Source organism: Talpa europaea (assembly GCF_964194135.1).
Source record: "Talpa europaea genome assembly, chromosome: 8".
In the NCBI taxonomy this organism is placed as follows: domain Eukaryota; kingdom Metazoa; phylum Chordata; class Mammalia; order Eulipotyphla; family Talpidae; genus Talpa; species Talpa europaea.
The window spans coordinates 84,320,806-84,347,463 of NC_140075.1; positions in this window are offsets into that span (position 1 = coordinate 84,320,806).

Here is a 26,658-nt window from a genome sequence, read left to right on the forward strand (position 1 = left end):
TTTAAGTCCAGAAACATTGACCTCCATTACTACTCAGTTATGATTCTCTTTCCTTCTTCCTGAAGGAGACCTGCCTCCTAGTTCTATGTGTTCTTCTTGGCAGCAAGCTTCCAGCTCCTCCTCTTGAGACCTAAACTCATGCCTGCCTATTTCTTACTAGGCTATACCTTTATCTTCACCATCATCTTCATTTCACCATCTATCATTTATTGATTATTACATACCAGACACTGTGATAAGAAATTTATGTATTATTCTATTTAGTCCTCACAATAATACTATAAGTTCAATATTTCTATTCTTGCACACTAACCAAAACTGACTCCTCTCCTGGGATGAATAGTGCAATTCATCTGTCCACTTTGTCCATTCCTCCTTGTCCACTATGATTTGGTTTCTAAATTCATATCCTCTTTCAAAAGCATTCTCACAAGTCTCAGATAAAGTTTGCACACACACAAAAACACTCCTTATTCTCTACAGATTCTTGGACTACTTTACCTTCCAAAAGCCCACTTCTCCTCATCACTGCTTTGGAGAGCTATGCAAGGTTTGTTTATAGATCTCTTTCTTCTGTACTGATTTCTTTAGGGCATTTATATGTTCTAATAATTTAGTTGTCATCAAAGATGCTTGATCCAACGCTCAGGTCTAAAGGACACCACAAGCTTCTCATGGAATCTGATAAGATACTATTTTCCAAATATATACAACACTATTTTCCAAATTTGTACACAAATTATCTTTAATATTTCTATATTTATATGCCTGAGTTTTATGAGAACATGTAAATTTTCCATGAAATTCAAGATTCCATGGACATTGTTGTTTAGGAACTATTTAAGATTTTTTTTAAATCTTAAATATTTTTTTTAAATCTTAAAATTTTTGTAAAAGTACCATATGTGCCGGCAATTCCACCTCTGGGTATTTATCCAAATATCCCAGGAAAATTAAAACACTAGAAAAGATATATACAGCACTTCCCCACGTTTACTGGGCACTATTTACAATAGCCAAAACATGGAAGCATACTAAGTGTCCAGCAATGGATTCATTGATAAAGAAAATATAATATTTATCTTTGAATTTTCTAATCTCTGTATCTTGCAGAGCTTTTCCCTGACCATTAGGTATCTTCCTTTTATGAAAGTCCTGGGTGTGCAGCCCACCTTCCTTCCTATTTCACTCCCCGAAAGCTAGTGAAATCTATGATTTGTGTCACATTGTCTATATTGAGCAATTTGCCCACATTAGAGTTCATGTATACATCACAATAACTGCAGAAGGCAAATACTAATATTACAGTTAAGGAAAGCCAGGCATGACGAAACTGGGCCTTTTGTAGAAATTTATAGCACTTCTACTCAAATACAAGGAACAAGAATTACCTAAACATATTGCTCAGCAATACCAATATTTGACTCATGTATGTGATATTTGAGGTCTTTTTATTCATAGTACAGAGCCAAGCATACAATTAGGATATACTCAATAAAATTTTGTGAAATCTAAGTGACTTATGACTAATACAGTGATTAATAGGCAATGTCTGGCTACATTGGATTAGTTGATACATTCTATGACTTGATTTAGGAAATCTTCAAAGTACTTACAATAAATGAAGCTAATTATACATGTATGTGAAAAAAAATCACCTACTTTCATAACATAAATGCCATTCATATTCATGCCTTCTATCCTTTTCCCCAAGTCAAAACCTTGGCAGGTGTGGGGTAACCTTAGTCTAAATCCTTGATTTTCTTATGTCATCCTCTCTATCCAAGTTGGGTGACTACTTTCTACTCTCCCGTGGCCTCAGGGCTCTCTCAGCCCTCACCTTCAATCAACATCGCATTCTATTACAATAGTTGTTCTTCTTACCTATGATAATAAATTCACCTCCCCTTCTTTTATGAGTCAATAAATTTTCCTATTTTCCCCCTCTGTAGGTCGAAGCACCTACCAATTGCCAAGTCTGATGTATCAGCTATCGTTCTTCTCACACAGCCTCTGCTTTGTTTTACCCAATTTCCTATTAGTCCACTCGAACTTTCTCTTAACCATTCACAAGTACTGTCTCCCATGTGACCCACTAGACAGCAATTTACCCAATATGACTACTCAAATCAAAGATTCAAAATCCCTCTTCCTATAGAGTGCTCCATGGTTAAACCAAAAGGAGATGTGCTTTTCTCTCCCTCCTACTCAGACATTAATCCATCCCAAATAAGGAACGCTTCACTCAGCAATTCATCTAAATAGTGCTTCTTTTTTTAAATTAGTAGGCTTAACATTTTATTGTCACATCATTGCTTACTTGTTGTGCTCTACATCTGCTCTATTATGAAATTATCTGGGGAAACTATAGTCTATCTTGGGCAGTGAATTTTTAAAGCGTTGTTTCTGAACTAGAACTTCCTAACTATGAGGCATGAAATCAGCCTCAGAAGAGCAACATTCCCTTCTGCCAACTTCTGAGCAGGAGTCAGGGTGTGGACAGGATAGTAGATGTGCCAGGAAGAAGAGATAATGTGAGGTAAGATCATTCCTGAAGATTCTGAATATAGCTGATTGTTACGCAAAGTTTCCTTTAAAATATTGTCTCCTTTAAAATATTGTCACCTTACATTGAGTATTTTCCAGGTATCTTATATCATGGAGATGCTTTCTCAATTACTTTATTCTGAACATCAAATAGCACTGGTTGGAGATTCATCAAACTGAAACAGCCACATTAATGTTACTTTTGGACCTTGTAGAGGTCATCTGATATACACATATGTCAAAAAGAAAACAAAAATCCCACAAATTTAGTTATAACTCCTGGGTATTTGATAATTCCACTTGTTGGGTGTTATATTAATGAGAGATTCAAAGTTCACTTAAGTGGTGACATTATAGGGATGATAGGAAGATTTTTTTTAAGACCCTAATCTGTGCAAATGGGTGCCTGTGGCTGGGAAAATATTTGCAGCAACAGTTTATACACTCAGATTCAAAAAATGAAAATAGAAGGAAAGGCAACAGGCTTTAGAAAACTATATTAAGCTGCTCGAAAAACAGCTTCAGTGATGATGAAGCTGCTGTTGTATCTCAGCTGTTTCCAAGGGGCATGTGAGGAGTTCAAAGAAAAATTATTTTGTCAAATGTTAACTCAAAACACTAGTTCTTAAATAACATATCCCTATATATAAGATATAACTTTAATGTATATGTGAGCTAAAGTTAATAAATCAAATATAAATAAACATTTAATTCATCACCACCAATTATGTTTCCTATATTACAGGTAGCTGAAGACTTGGGCTATCTAGCGAGAAATGGTGTTTCAGTATATGTTTGGGGCTCACCAGGTATATGAGCGCATATAGTGTGGAAAGAGGTAGAATACTTGGATGGAAAGCTGCTGACCCAAGAAATGGTTCAGAAAAAAAAAAAAGAATGGTTATGTATTTTCTTATTGTTTCACAGCAAGTTCACAAGTGTGTCCTGTACTAAGAAAGATTGGGACACTCTGGTCTGGAGGACAAGAATGAATTCACTTTAGCTCATTTTGTTCTATTCCCAGAACTTCAAGTGCTCACTGAATATTATTCATTGATGGTTAGGATGTGCCATGAGGCTGTTTACTGCAGCATCTTCCTCATTTGTTACATAACAAAAAAGAATGGAATTTGAAAAACACAAAAGGTAGAGAATTGCTCCCCATAACAAAATTCAGTGTGCTACATATTTAACCATATCTATAAGTTCCTCTAGCTAGTTGTTTAAACCCACTCTTGGGCTTTTTTCTAGCTAAAAGTCCTCTTTTTGTTGAGAAATTTCAAAATATAGTCACATTTTGAACTGTTGCCAGCTAAAATTCTTGCATTAGGCTTCATGGCTGTCTGTTCCACCAAGACAAATAAGAACCGGCCCAACCCCTCATTTGAGTACATTGTTCATGGTGCTGAGCAGTGATTTTCCATATCTGAGTGTCTTTGCATTCACCCCAGGAGGAAGGGTGAGCCTGGTTTATTGAGTTTTCATTTCTCCCAAAGCAGCAACATCTGGAGTGCTGAGCAGTTTGTTGGCAGGTCCAGTCCGAAGGAATTCAGCCATGGTTCCGATTGGCTCTTATCAGTAGGTGTCACTAAAGACAGCTTCAGAGACAGAAAAATAAATAGGCCAATTAAGCAATGCCAAGAACACACTATTTTACAGCCATCTCTGCTCTTTTTATTGTTATTCCAACTGCAAAAGTTTCAAGATTCTAATTATTCTCTGGCTGCCCCCCCTTCACCCCCCACTACAAATGGACATTTTTCCATTTTGCAAATGCCTTCCTTTAGAGAGTGGATCATCTAATTAATAAATTTAGTTTGCGGTGCCTGATGTAGCAGGTTAGCAAAATGAAAACAGATGAAGGAGATTAACTCTAACACTTTACTGCAACGAAGGTTCAGTTGGCTGCTCATCTGCACAAGGACTAATGGATGCCTCAACAGCTCCTTTCTCTCTGCAATACGAGACACTCTGCAAATGTAAAGAGCGAAACAATTCTTCCCACCCGAGCCATGTCTGTGTATCTCCAGAGGACGCACGCATGGGATCTCCAGGGTAAGACCATGCATTTCTGAGGACGTCACCAGGGGAACTCCCAGGCTTCTTCCTGGAGAAGGGCCAGACTTACTCACAGCAGCACTGTGCTGGGGGGGGGGGGGGCTTTATCATTTGGTGACCGAGGCTTTCTCACTTGCAAATACATAAGCCCAGTGGGGAACTCAAATTTGATCTCCAGAGCCAAACAACATCATATAACTAACTGTAGTTATCTGAGGAAAACCCATTGGGAACCATTCAATGGGTAGCTTTTGTTTGCAAAATGGACTGTGATGCATGCTAAGGCATGGATATCAGTGCCTGCTCACAGTTTTGTCCATAGTAGGTAACCAGGCAATGTTGATTAATGAATGAAGTAGATACTGACTCAGAATCTCAGTGAACTTTTCTCTGAGGATCATTTTCGTAGTCTTTGCCACCCATTATGTATACCAAATTTACATACATTTTGGTGGGTTCAGTTTTTTTTTTTTTTAAAGATTTTTTTTTTTTAAATAGAGGCATGTTTTATTTATTTGTTTATTTATTTGTTTGTTTGTTTGTTTGTTTGTTTATACATGCACTGGGTACGGGAGGGTGAGAGAATTCACCAGAGGCAGAGTGGGGAGCAGAGCAGGCAGAAGGACCGAAGTACACTGCTGAGGGGAGCAGCGGGCGGCAGGAGAGGTCTGCGCGCCATGTGGGACCCTCCTCTGGTGGCCGGGGAGCAGCCGGGGATCGAACCTGCGTCGCGGAGGCCGCGGGCAGCTTCGCAACCCAGCGCTCAACCGCTGCGCCACCGGGGAGGCCCGGTGGGTTCAGTTTTTAATTTTTGGTTTCAGGAACCTTCCAACTATATGAGGTAATTAGATTTGAAGGTAATTAGGTTTGAAGACCAACCAATGACTTTTAATTCCAAATTACTAATAATTATAATTATTGACATAAAGAGTGAATGAACAAATGAATGAAAGATGAATGATAATAATAGAAACTGACACTTATTGAGTACTAACTGGGTGCCAGACTAAGTTCTATATATTATTTCATATAATTCCACTTCCACCCTATGAGACAGACAAGACTATTTCCTCATTTTACATATGAGAAGACTGGCACTTGACCTCCTTATTTGCTTAAGAGGACACAGAAAATTGCAGAGCAGGTTTAAAACAAGTTTGACTCTAAGCTGTTCTCTTAAGTACCTACAACCATTTCTTCAAACATGGAATTATTATTAATCAATCCTAGTCAAGGGAAATGATGGTATATTTGGGAGAGGAAAGCAAGGGTGAGTTAAAGAAAATGAGTGAAGTTTAAGTCTTCACTGTGGGATTTATTATGTGATGTTGGTGTTTAATAAATGCTAGATAAAACAAGATATTGCTTGTTTCCATGGCTGGGAATTATTTATATTCATAGCACTGTCATCGAGTGTCCAGGCTCAACAATGAATTACTAGTGGTCATAATTTTCACCATAAATATTCTTCCCTGGCATCTTTCTGCAATTTTAGCTCCTAAGTCTAAATTACATGATGTTATTTTCATTTATTGGGTGTAATTACTAAATTATACTGGCCATAAATCTACATTCTTGTATTCTCAATAAAAACAGGGTGTGTAAATTGAAAATTCACACCAGAACTGAGAATCCACTGACCCCAGGATGCTCCCTCACCCATAATTCCTCTACATAAACTCCACAGAGAACTCTACAATAAGAATGTTGAAAGTTAACCATATATTTGAAAATTTTTCAAATCTAAAGCAACATATACCCAGCTTAAAAACTGACAAAAGTATTATTTAATAGACTTTAATTGATTTCTTTATTTACAGTCTACCAGAACCCTTAGTTTTTTAATGGAATTTTTTAGAAATATCATAGCCACTCCCAAGGCATAACACATCTATAATTGACATATTCCAGTGTCTTTCAAAGACTATTGTTAATCTACTATCCCAGTTGAGGAACATTCTCATGGAATTTTATTTATAATAGCCTTATTCTTAGAAAACTAGCTTTAGAAGTTAATCCCCTGCCTTTAAGAGTCTTCATGATGGCAAGTGTGAAGAGAGCATTGGGTGGATTAGTATAATCCTTCTGTTAAGAGCAGTAATGTGTTTTATTCAGATTAGTTTTATTCAGAATCAAAATGTAGAGGAGGATTCAATAAGAGGACACCATGTCAGTCTCAACAGAGCAATTTGCAACAAGCATTGCTAGAGCTTCAGATCCTCTACAAAATCCAATTCTGCAAACATTGAAGACCTATTATAATAGGTAACTTGCACTGCAAAGAAAATCAAAATGAGTAACATTATTTTTGCCTTCATGATGTGCACACAATTAAAATAAAAAAGCAACACAAATGTTGTGAAAAACTTACCTTGGAAGGAATTAAAGACAACCTCCATTAGGGTAATCAGGATAGGCTTTCTAAGAGGATGAATCTGTGATGTGCCCTAAAGAATATGAGAATTCATTGGTGAAAAGTAAATAAAGTGGAACAGAGTTGAAAAAGTGTCAAACAAAAAACACAGATCATACTGGGAAATGAAAAGAGTTTACTAAGAATGTAGCTGGAGACTGAAATAAAAAGATAAGCATACAATTTTATGGTGAACTTTGAAGGCAAACTTGAGGACTTTGTATATCAATCAATAGGCAGAGGAGAGCTACTGAACTCTGCAGGGCAGAAATATAGAAAGATGAGTGCCAAACTTTAAGACAAATCTGGCAGCAATGGCTAATATGAGATGTATAGAAGAGAGAAGGGAGAATGACCACGGACCTGTTAGGATTTTATAGCAACAATATATATGCTTAGGTTCTGAAATAATTGTGAACTTTTGTGAGTCCTGACAGAATGGAACATAGAGATTGAAAGAGATGAAAGACAAGATTTGAACTGATGATAGCACAAAAGACATGTTTTTGTTATTAGAAATAAGAAAGTCAGGAGAGATTGCTTTTTCATGGGTGAAAGTCACAGAGTTTGACTTGGAACCTAGTGAGTTCAATTGCCATTGGTACATACACAGGCATTTTGAGTCGGTGTAGACTTTGATCCTGGAGTTTTAAGTTTAGGATGCCTCCACTCTAGCCATAGCAATAGAAGTTATAGAAGCTAACCAATGGCCAAGAAACAGGGCTTCAGGAAGATAAATCCCAATGTCCGTTGTTTGATAACTATTTGACCTCTAAGAGTCATTTGTTTTTTGGAGAGTTAAATGAGATATGTACATAAGGCAAGTAGAATATTATAAATGTGATATTCATGAAAGTATTTCTGATACCACTACCTATTCCTTTTTTTTTTTTTTTTGGTAAAGATTTATTTATTTATTTATACAAGCACTGGGTACAGTCAGAAGCGCAGGAGGGTGAGAGGATTCACCAGAGCCAGAGCGGGGAACAGAACAGGCAGACTGATGAAGCACACTGCTACGGGGAAAAGTGGGCGCAGCAGGAAAGGTCTGTTGCACCATGTGGAACCCTTGCCAGTGGCCGGGGATCGAACAGGTGCTGCAGAGGCTGTGGACAGCACTCAACCACTGCACCACCAGGGGAGGCCCTACCTATTCCTTTTAATTGTCTTTCTTTTATATTTGGAAGTCCATACTTTTAGAATCTCAATTTCTAGAATGACAGACATATCTTAATATCTATAAGAAAGAAATACTGAAATACTTGGTTTTAAAAGAAACTGATTAAAAAAATCAACAACTGTTCAGGAAGGGCTTTCACTAACAATCAACTATAATTATCTGATAAAGCATAGCCTCAAAGTTAACTCAGGGGGAATGATAGGGGTCAAGTTTCACTTACCAGTAGACCACCCTCTGTCATAATTCTCTGTATGTAGTAATTAAAATAAATGAATTCTTGAACAGTCACACAAAGAGTATGAATCTGCATGAAGCTACAAAGTTGGACCAGTCTTCGGTCGCCTAGTTACATAGCCTGAAAACACAGATTATTATTGCTTACCCACCACAAGTTGTAACTGGTCCTCCTAAGCAGTAGGCAAGTGGTTTCTTTAGTCACTAAGACTTGAAATTCATCTATAAGAGAAGTTTGTCCTTATTAATAAATTCCAGTGGTTTTTAAGAGGAATAAAGATTGTGTTAGAAAATCACGACATTCTCAAATGAAAGAAAACTTAACATGCCTAACCTAAACCAATGACTTAATAAAGTTCTCTAAACAGAACAGAAATGATAAAAATAGGAGACTTGTAACACTAAGAAGGAAGAAAACTTGCCACGGTAAGAAAATGTGGGTAAATACAATAGACTTTTTATTTTCTCTTGAGTTTTCTAAATTAAGTTCGATGATAACAACAAAAACTATATATATATATATATATATATATATATATATCTCACTGGCTGATACAGTTATTATCGACAAAGAGACAATATTTAAGACAATTACATTTTAAATGGAGTAGGGCAAATGGATGTTAAAGGAAGGTGATGTTTCAATACTGAAATTTGTAAATTGTCAGCAGCAGTAGACAGAGATGATAATTTATATATAACTTAAAAACTGTATAAACCATACCTTTTTAAAGTTTTAAACTTTTAGAAAAATAGTGAAAAAATCTTCAGGACAACCAAGCAAAGAGTTCTTGTGCTTGACCCTCATGGCATAGTCCAGGACATAGGAAAGACAGATAAACTGGGCTTCATCAAAAATAAAAACTTTGTTCCACTAAAGAGAGTATAAAGGACAAGCTCTAAACTGGGAGAAAATTTTAGCAAATCACATATATAATGAAGGATTAAATGTAAAGAACTTGCAAATCTCAGCAGTAAAAAGATGGGAAAAAGATATCAACAGACATTTTGCTGAAAACACAGCTGGCAAATAAGTACATGAAAAGACGTTCATCTTCACTAGCCATTAGGAAAATGTATGTTAAAGCCACAATGAGCTATCACTATTCTATCAGAATGGCTAAAATAAGAAATAGCAATAACACCAAATGCAGACAGACTATATAACTTACTTGTTATTGCTGATGCGAATTCACAAGGAACAGCCACTCTGGAAAATGACTTGACAGTTTCTTGTAAAACTAAACATGCAACTGCCATATGACTTAGCAATTGTAACTCTGAGCATTTATCCTAGAGAAATGAAAGCTTTTGTTCATACAAAAACCTAAACATAAATATTCATAGACTTAACAGCCTAATAGCCAAAATCTGGAAACAGCCCAGATATATTTCACCAGGTGAATGGTTAGACAAACTGGTATATCTCTACCATGAAACAGTACTCAGCAGTAAAAAGAAATAGATTACTAATACATGAAGTAACTTAGATCAATGTCTAGAGAATTACACTGAGTATGAAAAAAGTCAATCTCCCAGTTACCTATTATATGATTCTTTCTATATAACATTCTCAAAAGGACAAAATTTTAAAAATCACTTAGTAGATAAGAAGAGGGTTGAGATGGGGAATAGAGGATTATAGCTATAAAGGACAGTATGAGAGTTTCTTTGGATTATGGAAATGTTCTTGATCTTGACTATATTAATCTCAACCCTTGGTTGTGATATTATACTATAGCTTTGAAAGATGTTTCCATTGGAGAAACTGGACAAAGTCTAAGGATATCTCTCTGTATTATTCTTACATTAATGCATGAATCTATAATTACTTCAAAATAAAAAGCTTAATTTAAAAACTTCAAGCCTATTATTGTCCCATATTTAGATGAGATAAAGGAAAGAATCCCTAGGTGCTGATTGGTTATATAAAAGGAAAAAGGGAGAGAGAAAGAAAAGAAAAGAGAACAGAAGGAGAAGGGTGGGGCAGAGGTTGGGACAGGACAGGAATTGGGACTTGAGGAAAGGAGGGAGAAAGAGGAAAAAAAGAAATAGATCTTGCAAAAGATTACCAGATCATTTCTTGGAATAGTCTGGGAAAAATGGAGAGAGGAAGGGCAGCAAGAGGGTTCCAAGGGGGTTCCAACTGGGCTCTAGAAGGTGACATGTATCTTTAATAAGAAAGAGGAAACTGCTCCCTTCTCAATAAAGAATATGAACTAACTCCATGTGAACCCCTCAAAAATTCCTCTTGGCATGAAGTCCCTGGAGTGTTCAAGAAAAAATGATGATGGCCCACAGGGCATAATTTCACAAATTTAAAAGTTAAAATGAAATCTCCCTATCTGTTCCAGAACATGTGTGTCCTTGCAACATGATATTTATGATGTGAATTGGGCTGATTAAATCCATTTTAGGGTTCAGGGATTTGCACAACCTAAATATCCTGGTTCTCAGGGAAAGAAGAGCTTCATATTTCCTTTGCATATTTAGTCTCACTGACATCAATAAGAAGCTGTTAGTGATAAGGAGGACTTGGCATTGAGGGCAAGGAGGTGGGGGATTTAGCTATACACAGATGAGTGTCGGCCTGAAAGCAGGAATCCTCAGCCATGATTTCATGAAACCTTTTCATGAACTTCCACCTGGGACTTTCATACACAGATGATACACATGAAAAAGTATAACTTGCAAGATTTCTCAAAGTTAGTAAAGGCAGAAATGATAGAAACTAACAATAGGATAAACCTCATCATTGAGTAAGGCAACGTTCCTGGTAAAGACTAAAAAAGAAAAGGTAAATGAACCAGTGAACTGGATTTGATGTTGAAATCTAAGATCATAACATAGGCCATGTCTGAACTCATATCCATACCTTGCAAAATTAAAACACAGTAGAAAAAAATACTGTCCTTGTGCAACTTCAACTTTGGTAGACCCTATATCACCTAATGGCAAAAATCTAGTACCCCAAACACAGAAATCAATTCCAAAAGGAGACAAAGGAAAGTCTGTATTATGTATTTTATCATCAATCTGGGCAACTCCCATTGGACTAGTTTTTGAATGCTATACAGACCTAGCAAATCTTCGGGTGAGGCATCTCCACTGAAGCTGGACGTGTCAGCCTGCTCACTCTTTATTAATCTCAGACTGGAATCATAGTATAAGGCCAAATGATGATGTAAAACCCAAAAGCAGGAATGCTACTAATTGCCAAATTTGTTATGGAATTATCACATTTTCTGTTTCAGTGCTAAGCTCTAGGAGACTCACTGAATGAAAGATCCAATGAAACTGTAGATGCAGGTCAGACACAAAGGTTGAGTAGAAAAAACTCAGAAAACAAGCTGTAAGTTTGTGCATTAGCCCCTTTAAGGAGAACAATCAATATAAACCTATTTGTTGGTGAACATATAAACTCAAAGTGCAAGGGAGGGAGATATGTCAAAAATCTGGTTCTTTTCTAACGATTCGGGCAAGTCTTTTATCAAGATTCTTATCTTCCTTGACCTTTAACCTGTCACTGCTTCCAAAGGAAGCATCACCTTGATGCAAGTCAAAATACAGTCTTCTTGTATTGCTGACATTTTATTTTAGGAAACTATATCATTTAACATTGCTCACCAGCATTCTTAACAATATGGAAGCAATTAATTCATTTTCTTTGCCATCATTAGGCTAGGAATCCTAGATATTCTAAATGTAACTTCATCACAGATTTCCCTTAACTAATTACATAATATCTAACCCATTTTCTTAAAAGTAAAACTTGCTAGTTAAGAAATAAAGAATGGCATTGCTTATAATAAACTCTGCATGCTACACTGTAATTTAAACTGTACTGTTATGTATGGTGAAGGACTGAAAGTTTAGAGTTACTCCCCTTGGCAAACATTTTTTTTAAGGATTGCTTAAATAAGCAGTACAGAAACCAGATGTCATTTGGTAAGAGTATCTGAATGACCAAAAATTTGCTGTCTGGGTATTTTTTTCCTTTATAAAAACAAGAAAAATTCTTTGGATTTATATCATATTTAGCAGCTGTGAAACAGTGCAAACATCTGTTTGTACCTATGGGGAGCTGACCCACGGGGTCCTCATCTCTTAATCACCAAGCATCAAGCCAGTCTCACATGCACAGTTTATTGTTTTCTTTGCCATTGCCTCCCGCACTTCAAAGTTTTCATATGCTCATGTTCTATTGGCAGAATGGAGGAACTAATCCATTCATTATAAGACCAGATGATTAGAATTTTTTGAGACATGATCACAGCATTCTCTCCACCCAGCCTGTGCCCAGAAACACATTCACATTTGCCTCTAAATTCATTTTGAAGTGTCTACACTTACTCCAAATAATGCAAGATTTATGAGCCTCAAGCAAGATTATAGTAGCACATACACTGGACACAGCGCAAGGCCTGTAGTCACCATTTGGGCTCACAATCTTTAAAATGTCATTTTTAAATAATTGGTTCCCTTTTTATGCCCAGATAGACATTTCATTAACTAAATTTGGAGTTTTTCTACTCGAATTTTGCTACATATTTTAAAAAGAGCAATAATAACAACAACAACAAAGCCTTACCACACTTGCACACCCAGGGAATATCAGTTTCTAAAGGCCAACATTTTTACTGCATTTTATAAATAGGAAAAGTACGCTGAATTGGAATCGAAGCTTGCCAGGTCAAATCAGCTGCTTTATTTATACATTCTTTTTTATATAAATTTTGCCAAATCAAGCATTCCTGTTGAAAGAAGAAGTATGAATCAACTGCATTTTTATATATTAAAAATACTAATTAAAACAATGTCTCATTACAATGATTTCCATTGCAAAGATGGTATATTCTATATAAAATGATATTTATGAGGATGACCCATCATAAACATGCTCTATTAACAGGGTGATAATGAGTTCTCTGTAACAATTGAGTTTTGATCCCCGAATGCCTTCGGCGACCCTTATTCCTGTAACAGACATTCTCTGTACTGCTTGCTATTTGCATTGCACTTTGGAAACAAAGAGGAGGCGGTGATATAGCTGTGCTCTCACCATGTGGAAATTATACTTTGCTGATTTCTCTGTTTCAAACGTTCCAACTGCCCCCACAGGGTGGAGTGGGAGGAGGATATACCCAACAAATTAAAGCCATAGGAATATCCAAGAACTTCAAGAAAGACGCTAAGGTGAAAACCACATGCACAGCACCTCCCTTTATATCCTGCTGGGTTCAAAGCACTTCTTGTAACTCGATGACACACTAAAGAAAAACTAGGGTTTGGATTTGTCTCATCTTTATAAGTAGTATGGTCTAATGTACATATTCTGAATCTGGGATCCATAAAACAGGCTGATTCCCAAGGTACCAATAGGTGTTCCTGGGAAAAGAAAGTGTTCCACGGTCAATTAAATTCGGAAAATACTCATAGAATACCTCCTATTTTGGATAAAGACAAGGACTATTAGCAAGTTAAAGACTCTTACATGGTTGCTTGTAAAATCATTAAGAAACATTTAAGACATAAAGGAGAATAAACCCATACACCCACCAAACAGCTAAAGCAAAAAAAAAAAATATTGCAAATACAATTGAAGCTCCAGTCTGCCCTTCCCTCATCACACCCCTGCTATCTCTAAGAAGTAACAAAATTCTGAGTGTAGACTGTGTCTGTGCATGTACCAATTTCTTCATTATATGTCCACATATTCTTAAACTATAAATGTTCTCTGTTTTTTTTTTTTTTAACTTTTTGGGTTTTGGTTTTTGACTTTTCTAAAATGGTACAATACTCTAGGTATTATTTTTTTTTAATTTTTTATTTATGCATACAAGAACTGGGGTACAGGCCAGAGGTGCGGAAGGTGAGAGGATTCACCAGAGACAGAGTGGGGAACAGAATAGGCAGACTGACTGAAATACACTGCTGAGGGGAGCAGTGGGAGAGGCAAGGAGAGGTCTGCTGCACCATGTGGGTTGCTCCCTGGCGGGCCGGGGATCGTGCTGCAGAGGCTGCTGGTAGCTTCACAGTGCTGAGCTTAACCCCTTGCGCCACTACGGAGGCCCCTCTAGGTATTATTTTTGCCAAGTCATTTGAGGAGGGGCTTGATGTCATGTTTATGAGACTTTAACATATGCAGTTCTCATTTCTTTTCATTGTTGAACAGTCTTTGACTGTATAAGTATATCATAATTTATTCATCTTTTGAATATTTGAATTGTTTCCCTTTTATTTTTCAATTACAAAGGGCATTGGAGCTAATATATAAACAGACAGAGTAACCAAATGGAACAAAATAGAGAAGCCAGAAACAGATTCATACATGTTTGGAAGTTTCACACACAATGGAGGTGACACTGAAGATCAGTCATCAAGTGGTGCGGGGACAATTACTTACCTATATGGAAAAAAAACTAGCTTAGACTGTACCTCACACCAGCTCCTGGATTATTGTACTACCAGTTCTAGCAATATTACAGACTTAAATGTAAAACAATAAAACATAGAATTTTATGAAAATTTATGAGAGGAGGGAGTAATTTAAAAATTTAAACAATGGGAAAAAGATTAATTAAGTTACAATACAAATCAAAACTTCTAATCACAAAAGATACCATAAAAAAGTAAAAAGACATGGCCTAGATATTTATAAAACACACAGTGAGTAACTGCTTAGGATTTAAGATATATTTAAAGAATTTTATTTAAACCAACATCTTCTAACTCATTTCATCCTTATTTAGAGGAACACCTGTTGACATCTCATGAGAGAGACTTCATGGGGCATAATTTTGGGGAAATTTACATTATGACAAAAGGATCAAATTTGGAAAAGACTCAGGTCTCTTTTCCATTGTTTTTTCTTCAATAAGCTAACACTAATGAAATTTGCCCCTCTGGGGCCTCTCCGGTGGCGCAGTGGTTGAGCGCTGGGTTGCGAAGCTGCCCGCGGCCTCTGCGGCGCCGGTTCGATCCCCGGCTGCTCCCCGGCCACCGGAGGAGGGTCCCACATGGTGCGCAGACCTCTCCTGCCGCCCGCTGCTCCCCTCAGCAGTGTACTTCGGTCCTTCTGCCTGTTCTGCTCCCTGCTCTGGCTCTGGTGAATTCTCTCACCCTCCCGCGCTTCTGACTGTACCCAGTGCATGTATCAAACAAACAAACAAACTAAATAAATAAAGCATGCCTCTATAAAAAAAAAAAAAAAGAAAAAAAAAAAAAGAAATTTGCCCCTCTGGGGTTTGATGTTCCATCTATAATATGGAAATTGACTCTATCCTTAGTGCCTAAAAGTAAATAGCATGAAAATTGGATTAACAGTTATAAGGTCACCTTGAAGTGACCTGTAAATGCATTGTGGTGACCGTTTAGAAATCCTTTAACCTAATCAATATTGGCAAGAAATGCTTTCAAAAAAGCATCAATTCTGGGCAAATTCTATTTAAAAGATTTTCTGTTCTTCTATAAACATCTCTTCATGGTACTTATTTTATTTCTCTTTACCAAAAACTACAATTGTAGATAGTAAAATAAAAAAGACAAACCACCCCCAGAACTAGAATTCAACAAGATTGAGAGTTTGACTATGTAACTATTTTCCTATATCTACATGTACGCCATGTAGATATGGCCAATTTTACTAAGGCTTTCAATTCCAAAGTACACGCAATCAACTGAGGAAACCATTCCAAATGAAAGACTAAGTTTTATTCTTTTTAATATTTTATTTTATATAATTCTTACATCATTTTTCATTTTTGCACAATGTATGCATTTTCATTTTGGTTATATTCCCCATACAATTGCACCCCCCCCTTATTTTGACCCTAGTCCTTCCTCTGCCCGCCTCTCCGCCCCCCAGTGTGTCTCTGGTTTATAGTTGCTTGTTGATTTTGATTTTTACTTTTACTTTTTCAGTTTTAATCTTGAAAATCTATGCTATTATCTTTGGAGATGACACTCTTACCTGGATTTGTTCTGTCATCAAGAAAGAGATTGCAAAATGCTTACCTGGAAGATCATTGTTGTATGAAATATAAAAGCAGAATATTCCTCTGCATGTTAAATTAGCTTTTTTTTTAAAAACTGAAAAGTCTATATTTCATAATACTAAAGTAGAAAAGGAAATATAAAAGAACTGCCTGCAGTTCAAATATTGGAGACCAATTATAGAATTATAGTAAGGAACAAGCTTAGGATAAGTAGTTGGCTTATCCTAAGTCCATTAAAATTAACTTTGCAACTTCAATTTCCAGCAATATCCATCGCCCAGAAATCTGAGAAGGTGCTTTTGTATTTAAAAAAAAATGGTGAATAAAATATACTAGCAAGAAAGTAAGGAAGCTACAAAAGTTAAAATGACATAAGAATTCTCTGAGGTTACCTAGCGCTAACAACTTTTATTCCAAGGATAACTCTGAAACTTGACCTTCCATTTTGATGACTTTGGGGAGATAACTCTCCACAGGTCTCTATTGTTTCTACGTGACTTATGAGAAAGGCACCGGCTGCCCTTTGTTCTAAACTAAATTTTCAAGAATGTTTGTTTACTCAGCAGTCTTGAAAGATAAAAATATTGTCTCCCTCCAGAGCAAAATGCAGGCATGCTTAAATGCTCATTATAAAAGATTTGGGTTCCCTGAGCTCAGAGCTCCTGTCTAATAGCAAACCCACTGTATATGTAAATGTCACCTGACCCTCTTCATGTCACCTTCTGAGAATTGGGGGTTAAGGGACAAGTACAAAATGCTGATAATCTGGTTGCTCTTTGCTGTACAAAATGAGCTATTCCTCATCTTTGACTCAGGAGTCTCAAGTCTTCTACCAGAATCCAGGAAACGTCATTGTTCGAAAGCAGAATAGCAGGATAAAAATTACAGACTCTTTGTAATTCTTAACAATAACTGGACAGGAATGGAATACAGAAAAAAGCCTAGAGGGCATTCAAGATGAAGAAGCTGAGACTCTAAAATGCTATAACCCTCTAGAAATATACCACTACGTAAAAAATCAAACTTTGTATTAAACTTAAGGCAAAAAGCATCCTTGAAGATTAAAATAAAGGGTCACTGTATAATAATAAAAAGCTCAATACAACATGAAGTTAATTCTTCCCTTGATTGTGCATAGTAAAATAACCACATAATTTTTTCATAGACAAAACTACAAGGAAATTTGACAAATCAATCATTACAATAGACATGGCTATACTCTAAAGTACCCCTCTCAATGATTGACACATATAAAAGAAGTTAAATCATTAAAGATTTAAAACAAACTTTCACAGAATAAAGCACTCAAATTCTGGAGAATGAACTGAATGTCATGCACTTTGAAACATTTTTTAAATTCATTTAAAAATGAAACATTTTTAAAAACTAATCACAACATGGAATATCAACCACTATATGACCATAGCCACAGTTAATGGGAATGGTCCAGCCAACATAGAAAACATTAAAAGTAGATCTGCTCAGGACCCAACAATTCCACTAGTAAAGTCTATCCGAAGGACTCAAACACAAGTATTCAAAGGGAGTCATGTACTCCTTTGTTCACTGCAGCACTATTTATAATATTCAAGTTATGGAAGTAATCTAAAGTGCCCAGTGATAGATGCATGGATTAAGAAGATGTGGCTCTACACACAATGGAATATTACTCAGGAATTTAAAAAAAAAATCAGTCTTGTCATTTACAACAATAAGGATGGAACTGGAGGGGACTACACTAACAGAAATAAATCATAAAGAGAAAGACAACTATGGGTTGATTTCACTTAAGGAATTGACAAAACTAACCCATATGAAACCCAAAAAATCTGATGGTACAATTGAGGCTACCAGAGGGGACTGTGGAGTTTCAAGAGCAAATTGGGGAGGAGACCCAATCTTCCGCCATAGTCCATTGGGTCTCCTCCCAAATATAGTGTAGGAAACCAATGTTAGCACGATAAAAATAATAGAATTTTTAAAAATTAAGTAAAATTAAAAATACAGAGTGTAAAAAAAAAAAAAACACACAGTAGAAAACAATTCCTAAAAAGAAAAAAAGAAATAAAAGGGCAGAAAAAAAAATTGACCACATGCTACCGCAAACTACATTTAAGAATTATTAAAGGGTTGATTCACGAGACCACTTTCACTTCCCATAATGAAAATAATATAAAAAATTCCTAAAAGATAGTTAGAAATACTCCAAATGTTTAGAAAATGTAAAAGCTTCTATATAACTCATGGATTAAAATACAAAACACAATGGAAATTGGAAAACTAAATGCTAAAAATTGTGGGACAAAGATAAAGTGGTTTCTAGAGGAAAATTTTTTGCCTTAAAAGGTATATAAACAAAATAAAAATTGACAAGTTAAAAAAAATACAAAATAAATCCAAAGGTAACAATGATTATAAAAACAAGAATAGAAATTAATGAGACAGAAATAAATATAGAAAGTATCACCGAAGCTGAATGTTGGTCTCTTAAAAAAATGGATAAAATTCTGGCAAGATTAATCAAGAAAAGGAAGTAAAGTCTAAATAAGCAATATTAGGGATGAAAACTTAAACATAACTGTAGATACTGCAGAGAAAGGATAAGAGAAATGAGCATCTTTACACCAAAAAATATTGAAAATTTCAATGAAATGGTTATTATTAAGAAATAAAAGCCACTAAAACCATCTCATGAAGAAATAGAAAAATGGTTAATGCTGTAAAAACTGAAGAAATTGAACTAGTAGATAAATATCTTCCCCAAATGAAAACATCTTAGATAGGCTTGGTAGCTTTACAGGAAAAAAATTTTTTTAATTTATTTATTTATGCATACAAGAACTGGGATACAGGCCAAAGGTGCAGGGAGGTGAGGGAACCCAGCAGAGACAGAGTGAGGAATAGAACAGGTGGATTGACTGAGGGGAAGCAACGGGAAAGACATGTGCGCCACGTGGGTCAGCTCCCTGCCTGGGGATTGAACTCGTGCTGCAGTGGCTGTGGATAGCTTCAAAGTGCTGCAACTTAACCCCTTGTACCACAAAGGAGTTCCCTTCACAGGAAAATTTTTTACAACATCCAAAAGAGAGATTATCATAATCATAGACAAATTTTTTTAAGAGTAGCAAAAGAGGAAACACTTGATGACTTACTGTCTAACATCAAAATAGACAAGGAAATTATACAAAAAGGAAGGTCACAGGCTAATCTCAGTAATACCCCAAAATATATAAAAACATTAAGCAAAATATTACCATTGAAATGTGACAATGCATTAAAAAATATAATTATCTCATGACCATAGAGTGTTATCTATGCACTCCATTGGAATCATATCCCATGAGGATTGTTTTAGGTTTGTTATTGTTTGATTTACTTATCACTATATCCTTGATACATAATAGGCACCAAATGTCTGTTTGATAAAAAAAAATTAGTTTTAATATCACATCAATTTGATTTAGCAAAATAATCAAGTTAGAGAACACCAAGTGATGGCAGAGATGTACAGTAAACGGGTTTTTCAGACACTTCTAAAAGCAACCTCACTTGAAACAATTTGGCATTTCCTGGGAAGTTAAAATGCACATAGCCTAGGACTCAGCCATTCTACTCCTATCTAGTCATTTAGAGGACTAAGAAAAAACAGTGTCATACTTGTAAGAAAGGAATCTTACAACTACCTAGAACTATAAATTAATAAATTATATTTGTACATATAAAAATTAATATCTAAAAAGTAGACAAAAAGGGAATTCATAAAGCATGGAACATTATTACATTGATATAGAATTCAAAAGCATGCAAAACTAAATATTATATTGTTTAGAGATACAGACAGACCTCCCCAGGGGCACAGTGGGTTGAGCGCTGCTATGTGAAGCTGTCCGTAGCCTCTGCAGCTCCGGTTCGATTCCCAGCCATCCAGGGAGAAACCCACATGGCGCGGCAGACCTCTCCTGCCTGGCCTGCTGCTCCCCTCAGCAGTGTCTTCGGCCCGTCTGCCTGTTCTATTCCCTGCTCTGTCTCTGGTGAATTCTCTCACCCTCCCGTGCCTTGACTGTACCCCAGTTCTTGTATAAATAAATAAATCTTAAAAAAAGAGGAGAGATACAAACAGATGTGGCAAAGATTATAAGCAAAAGAAAATAAATAATAGATACAAAATTCAGGGTAGTGATTATTTGGGGGTAAGAAGGATGAAATTAAGCATGAGCACCTGGAATTTTTCAGATTTTGTGCTTTATTTCTTAAGCTTGAGTTGTGTTAATGTGTTTCTATCAAATGACATTTTATACTACACATGCATTATAATTGTCATTTTGTATACATTTAACATTTTACTTTTAAAAATTAAAAAATTTGCCAAATAGATTGTATTTCTATCTGGAAATATGGAAACTTTGACATCAATTTGGATAATGAAATTTAATGATGATTTTTATTGCTTTTACCTACACTTCATATTTGAACTCACAAAATTTTTAATTCTCCTAAAATTGTATACTTGATGTTTTGGCCCAAGTTCTTGACTTGCAAGGAAAAAAATCCTTTCAAGCCAGTTTAAACAAAAGGAGAAATGAATTTTAAGGAGCAGATTGTATGTCTCACAGACCCCAAGGAAAAGAATGTAGCCAAGGTTGGAATAGGGATTGGAAAGAGATCAATATACTTTGGTTGTTTCTACTTCTCTCCACAATTAGTCTCATTTTTTCTCCTCAGCCTGGTTTTCCCTGTTTCTCTATGTGACAAAAACATACTCAGTGGCTAGGGTTTGATACAGTTTCAATTTCAGAGACTGTTTCATTTCCTCTGATGCCCAAATTCAAATTGTCTGTAAAGAGAATCTGATCACCTCAGTTTGGGTTAGGTGTCCATATTTTGGCTAATTGGCTAAAACTATAGAATTCTCATCATACAAACATGGTTTCCAAGGGCATTGCAGTTCTAGAGAAAGTTCAGGGTGAAGGGGAGTATAGCGAAATGAAAGGATAGCTATATAACTGGACAATTTAAGGCACAAACAAGATGATCATCAAATATACATTCAGTCCTTTACTATCGCTACCTTATTTATCAGTCCTATTGGCATTTATAAAATCTATTTCAAAACAAAACTTCATGTCTTGAGTGGTTATCACAGACAAAAATATCACTCTGATAATTTGAAAATTTACCTCTGGTAACAATATAAATATCTGTAGGTTCAATAATTTTAGGGAGAAAATTCTCTCCATTCTTTGAGAATACTCAATCAATATTTTGAAAGAAACAACTGTCATTATCCCACATCCTTGGTCATATTATTTGGCCCAGGGATAGACATATGACCCATATCAGGTCCACCAGAGACTTTCCATAGGATTTTTAAAACCAGAAATGGTAAGAGGAGTTTTTTGCTTTCTAGTCACAGACTTTTAAGTTAATTCAGTCCAGGGCATTCGATGACATATTTGAGAGTTTGAGACTGGCATGCAGAAAAAAGCACAAAGAAATAAAGAAATGAGGTGTGGTGGCATTTCAATCATTTCTATTCATCCCCAATTTTTCTTCCTTTTTTGCTTTTAAGCTTATTCTATTACTTGACACCAGAGATAAAAAGGGACACTCAATAATAATAAAAGAATCAATCAATCAAGAAAATCTTACAATTCTAAACATATGTTCTCCTGATAACAGAATTTCAAAATATATTAAGAAAAAACTGACAGAACTACAAAGAGAATATAGACAAAAATACACAATTATTGTTGGTACTGGTACTGATCTTGTGAAATGTACTAACTATACACAAACTGCAGAGTATGAAGTCTGGAACACCAGATGGGAAGGATCTCAGCAGTGCCACAAATGTGAGCCAGCTCTGCTCTCCACCTTAGCATGTCCTCACCAGAGTCCGAATCCCTCCAAGCCCCTTCCCCCCCCTGCTGACTCAGTAAATTCAAAAAGAAGTCTCAGTATCTACAGAAGTCAGTAAAAGTCAAAAATATTAAATCATTCCCAAGCTTCAAACTGTATTATGAAGCTATAGTAATCAAAAAGGTATGATATTTTGATTAAAAATAGACATTCAGATCAAGGGAATAGAATTGAGAGACCATGAGAGTTTCACAGATGTCTTTGGGGACTTGACTCCAATGGCAAGGGAAAAAGCAAAAATAAACAAATAGGACTAAGAAGCTTCTGCAGAGCAAAATAAAACTATCATCAAAATGAAAAGACACCCTATTGAGTGGGAAAAAATATTTGTACATCACACATCCAGCCAGGGCTAACATCCAAGATCTACAAAAAGCACAAACAACTCAGCTAAAAGAAAATAAATAACACAATCAAAAAAGTGGGCAGAATTGCTAAATAGACACTTCTCCAAAGAAGACATACAGAGGGCCATCAGACACATGAAAAAATGCTCTTCATCACTTACCATCAGGGAAATGCAAATTCAAACCACAATGAATTACCACCTCATACCATGAGAATGTGGCATATGTACGAATATAGACTGGTCCAGTCCCATGGAAAACAGTATGCAGGTTTCTTAAAATATTTAAAATAGATGTGCCATATAGCCCAGGAATTCCATTCCTTCATTTCTATCCAAAGAATACAAAAATGCTAATAAACACTAATTCAAAGATATATATAGACACTCCTACATTCACTGCAGTACTATTTATAATAGTGAAGCTATATGAACTACCCAAGTACCCAAAAACAGATGAGTAAATTAAATAGATGTGATACACACAAGCACACACACACGCAAACACATACACACATACAGTGGAATACTACTCAGCTATTTAAAAAAGATGAAATCTTGCCATTTGTCCCAACATGGGTAGAACTAGAGGAGACTATGCCAACCAAAATAAGTCATAAAGAGAAAGACAACTACGGGTGATTTCACTCATATTAAAATATAAAGAAACAAAACAAAGGAACAGGCAGCATTAAAGCAAAACAAATCTTAGAAATCTAACTGTAGAATTGAAGTTAACTGAGGGGGAGAGAGGAGGTAGGAGGGGAAGGAGGGAGTGGACCCAATGACCTATGGTGGAGGATAATTGGGTGATCTGGAGGTTGATATTATGTGGTAACATATATATCTGAAGGGATGTGACCCCATATCTCTAAACCGTATGCAGCATTGTAAACCCATGTTTCCACAATAACAAAAAAAGATACAATATTTAAAAATAGAATCCTATAAAATAAATAAATAACCCATTGGTCAAAGAAGCCCTCACAAAGGAAATAGTTTGAACTGAATGGAAATAAAAACATGGTACTTCAAAATTTGTGGTGTAAAGTAGTGCTCAGAGGGAAATTTACAACTTTAAATGTTATATTAGAAATGAAAAAAGGACTGAAGTTAATCATCTAAAATTTACCTTATAAAGATGGAAAAATAGTAATAAATTGGGCTGAAAATAAGTAGGCTATGTGACATAATAAAAATAAAAGTGAATATCAATGTGAATTTTCAAAAATTGAGAAAATCAGTAAAGCCAAAAGTTTGTTTTCTGAAACAAAATTAGTAAAATTGGACACTAATAAGACTGACTAAGAAAAAAGGAAAGAAAACAAAGTTATCATTAGCAGGAATGAAATTGGAGCTATCACTAGCAATCCTACATTAAAAAGATAAGTTTCCCCAAGTGGTTCTACCACTTCACACTCTCACTTTTACAACCAGTTATAGGTACTCCTTATCTCTGTGCCTTTGCTAAGGGTTAGAGTGAGTTATCGTGATCTCTCATACATTTAATACTCTATATTCTGAAAGTTGTTGTGTAGAGAATTATTTCTCCATAACTATTTGGGAATACTTAGGGAAGTTATCTGGGCCTAAAGTTTTCTTTATGGGGAAATTTATAATTACAAATCGAATTTTGAAACACATATGCGAGTATTTGAATACAACTTTGGGGTCAGTTTTGGTATCTTTCAAGGAATGCAACCATTTTTGGTTAAGAATTTAGATAACTTCATTTTGATCTAATTTTGGAATGTATTGGCATGAAGTTGAAAACGTCTCAAAACTCAGAACTATACAAAAGATCTGTGTGTTTAATGAATGCAAATTATACTTCAAAGAAATGTGGCATTAAGAAAAGATAAAAAAAAAAAACAAGCCCAGCTTGTTTTTTACTAATTAATAGTCAGCCCTTAAGTCATTTGTTCTCCTCTCAACACAGTGTCCATCAGAAAACGGATCTGTTTATGACTTTTAGTATCACACTATTACCCAATCGACTTTCTTGTCCATGATCAATTATCTGCAAAGACCATCATCACTTCCCTATCTCTAGATTCAAAACTTCATATTCAAACTTCCACTGGCATGGAAATTAAGTGAAAAGTCAGTCACAAGACTTTAAATTTTTTCTTTGCCAATGTTCTTAGCATGTAACCTCTCCTTTCCTTTCTTCTGCCATTACTCTTGGACAAACCTACTTACCTCCAACTTAGAATATTACAACAATCTCCAGACCCAATCTCTTCCATTCTAAGGAACACATGCAAACATCTATCCCACAAACCTACTGATATTTATCTTCCTGGTATCATTCTCTGACTGCGTTACTTACCTGCCCAAATCTTTAGTAGGCGCCATCCTCAGCATGGAACTCAGGTTTTGGTAATTTGACATAATCAACTTCATGTCAATACATTACAAAATGGAATCCACCCATGGACCCATTGATTGACAGCTCCATGTTAAACCACTGACTGCTGTGGCAAGGGCTGGGGAGGAACTCTAATTTGTAGAATTTGTCAATTTCTCTGGTATAACTACATCCACCACAACCAATTTTGAGCTGCTGATAGTTTAACAATTAATGCTCTCCCAAAAGTCCTGAAAATATAACCATCAGTTCTCCCACTGGCTCTACCTGCTGAAGTCACAAAAATATCTTCTCATTACATTTGTCTACTGATTACCACTGTATGTCTGCAAACTTATTATGTGGAACATATTTCCATTAAAAATTATTTATGTAAAATTCAAATTTAGTTGTATTTTATCTGAAAATACTAACCTGAACTGTATTTTCTCCTCCTATAGTTAAAATACCTTCCCACTTATAGAGCCACTTATATTCTTTTCACCATTCCTTAACAAATTAAAAGCTCTTATTAAACAGTCTGAACTATGGAGGGAACAAAAGTTAACCCTCTCCAAAGAAAATGGAAATAACACCCTCTTTGGAGTCATATTATATAGTCAAACATGATGGATTCCAGCAGAATTATGAAAAGTCAAATTAAGGAAACTGACTAAGGAAGTCTCATCAGAAAATATATTATCTGTAATAATACGTATGTCAACAATCTATAAATTCAGTGACATTCAATCAAAACTCCCTCAAAGTTTTCATGTAATTTAACAAACTTATCCTAAGATATATATATATAAGAAGGTAACTTCAGAAATGAATCTATTTCACACTGTTTAAAATGAAGAATAGGGGAGGACTTTCTCTATAAGATATCAGAATTTATTATGAACTCAGAACTAAGGCAAATATGTTACATATTTCTTTTCATAGCAATAGGCAAGCGGGACAGGAGAAATTGTCCAAACAGACTCACACTTGCATGAAAATTTGATACATGAGAACATTCCTCGAATTTTGAGCATCCAACTTATCTGGGGATCTAATTAAAATGCAGATTCTGATTCAGCAGATAGAAGATTCTGGGGCAGGTGTAGGATTCTGCATTTTTAATGTGTTTTCACGAGATGTTGCTGCCACTTTTTTGCCACCTCTGCTCTGCCAATAATGTTCAAGAAATCAGCCATAGCAGAGAGAAATAAACAAATAGGAAGTTCTAAGCAGGTCAATCAAAATTTTATCAGCAGGACAAATGTTTTTCCTCATGTATTTCCTTGGCTTATGAAACAGAAATTTCTACTAATATTTCTGCTTCTAAAACAAATACCCCCCCCCCAGAGGCTACTTCTTCCACTCTCCCTACCCTTCACCACAGAACAAAGCAGTCATTTATCTGATTGGAGGGATGTCTGTCCATCTATGTCCTGTTATCTTGCTGCTTCCACCCACCCTTCTCCAGAGTCACAATCCTCATACCTGAGCATCTTTTTTCTGTTCCCTCCCATGGAAGTAGAATTCAGTGATAACCTAGAAGAAACCATAGTTATAAATTGATGTGGCCTCTCAAAGTGTGGGTTCCAGGTCAATGGCAGCAGCAGTATC